Consider the following 2,431-nt stretch of genomic DNA (forward strand, 5'->3'; position numbering starts at 1 on the left):
CTTTTTTTAGCAACACAAAACTTGCATTGTTACAGTTCTGTCTCCCCTCAAACTAACCTACTTGGGTCAGTTCCTTTGTTTCTCTCGTAGGACGCGTAAGGATATCCCATACAACTATAAACAAGACTATCGGTTGGGTTGAAGTACATGAATTCTGTCGAAAAATGGAATGTTTGACATAAGAAACATTAGGCAAACGAGGTACCACTGTATATATATTATATATTTGTATATAGTATAATATATAATACATATACATACAACCAGACTCCCGCGAATAGCTAAAGTCCGCGAATACTTAAAACCCCTCTAAAAATGCTTCTACTACCTGAATATCTTAATAGTTTTATCACAGAAAGTGCATTTAATCATGAAATATATAAAAATATAGTAATTAGTGGATACTTCTCACTGAAAAATACCACGAATAGGCGAATTTTCTGCAAATAATGAGTAAATATGATCCATAGAGAAACCCGTGAATAGCTGAGTCTGCAAATCTTGAGAACATGAATAGGGGCATTCAAGTCTATGATTGAAATCACAATAATGTGTATAATATATATATATATATATATATATATATATATATATATATATATATATTATATATATATATATATATATATATATATATATATATATATATATATATATATATATATATATATATACTTCTAGGCACAATTTTTCACGGATACAACATTCATTGAATAGAATGGCTTCTCACTGTTAACCAGCTTTTTTTGAAATTGCTTCATATTTTCTAATTATTTTCTTTACTTCATTGTCAGGTTACTAATGGACACATAATGGGGTTCTTCCATTTACTGCAGTATTTTTACACGCGACAGCTGTTTCGTCAACCTATACGTATTGACGTTTTCAAGCGTACTGATACAAATATGTTGTTTAAGATTAAGCTGGCCTTGTGCCAGCACGGGCTCTTGCTCACAGAGCAGCCCGTAAGAAATACAAATATGAGCCTACATGCGTTTGTGGGACGTCATGAGGACGGAAAGGTAGTACAATTGCCAGATACCTATTTAAGTATTTACAAAAGACTATAGGAAACATAAAATAGACAAATAAATAAATATGATTACAACAGAAATTAAATAAAAAAGTTGAAAGTAAGTTATTATCTACACATTATACATAAATATAATTAATACATATATGTTTAATTCACTGAAAGTCAGTGTGCGCTCCTGTCCGCGTGGGGGCTTTGTTCCGCGCGGTTGAAGGACTGCCTCCTACACGAGGGCAAGGATCGGTCTGCCTCACGTTGGATGTTAAGGCTGGGACGTTGCATTGCGATGCTGACTGCTTCTGATATCAATAAACGATTGTAGTTGCCTTCCTTGTGTATTATTTTGGTGTTTGTGAGAAGTTCTTGTAATGATGGTTTTTTATTGTGGGTATCCACAAAGTGCTGATGAATGGCTCCTTGGTTTCTGTGGGCCTGCATGCGACGTTTGAGTGTGGTGGTTGTGTGTCCGATATAGCATTTTTGGGGGGACTGACATTGCTCGTCAGCACAGACAAACTTGTATACTATATCAGATTTAACCTCTTTCTCCGTCGATGGGGCCGTACTATTTTTCATTACCAAAGAGGCCGTAAGGTTTGGTTTGCAGTAAATCCTTGCTGTTATTTTGTTATATGGCGCTAGGGGGGTGGTTCCTCTTCTCAGTATACCAAGGATGGCTTTCCTTTCATCTTCGTGTGTTGTTGTATGGTATCTGATGGTATATCACTATTTCTTTGTCTTTGTCTTGTGTGTTGTTCCTCGGGGTCGGATTATGGAAAGCCTCTAATCTCTTTTTGACAACTTGCTGATCATGTCATCTGGATATCCGTTATTTGTGAGCAGCTGTTGAACTCTGTTGATCTCTTCGTTAGTCGCTTTCCACGTGGAACAGTGTGTTATGGCGCGTTTTATGTATGCATTTACCACAGATCGTTTATATGCATCAGGGCATTCTCCTCTCGCATTTAAGCATCTTCCAGCGTCTGTCTTTTTAGTATATACGGTGGTATTGTATTTGTTGTTCTTTTGGGTCACAAGTACGTCCAAGAAAGGGAGCATCTTCTCATCACTTCTTTCTACCGTAAAATTTAATGTAGAATTTGCTTGGTGGATGTTTTATTTTACTAATTCTTCTATGTCATTGTCGCCCTTTGTTGTGATAAAGATATCATCAATATATCTCCCATAGATTCTGGTTTTTTGGTGTTCTTCAAATGTGACCTCTTTTCTGTGTGTGCCATGTATGCGTTTGCGAAAAGAACCCCGAGGGGGAACCCATTGCCACGCCGTCCTTTGTCGATATATTTCGCCCCTATGTGAGAGGAATGGGGCTTCCTTTGTACATGCTTCCAGCATCTCTTTTAAGATTTTTTCGGGGATCGGTAATGGTGGTTTCTC

The sequence above is a fragment of the Macrobrachium nipponense genome, chromosome 11 (genome assembly GCF_015104395.2).
Source record: "Macrobrachium nipponense isolate FS-2020 chromosome 11, ASM1510439v2, whole genome shotgun sequence".
NCBI lineage: Eukaryota > Metazoa > Arthropoda > Malacostraca > Decapoda > Palaemonidae > Macrobrachium > Macrobrachium nipponense.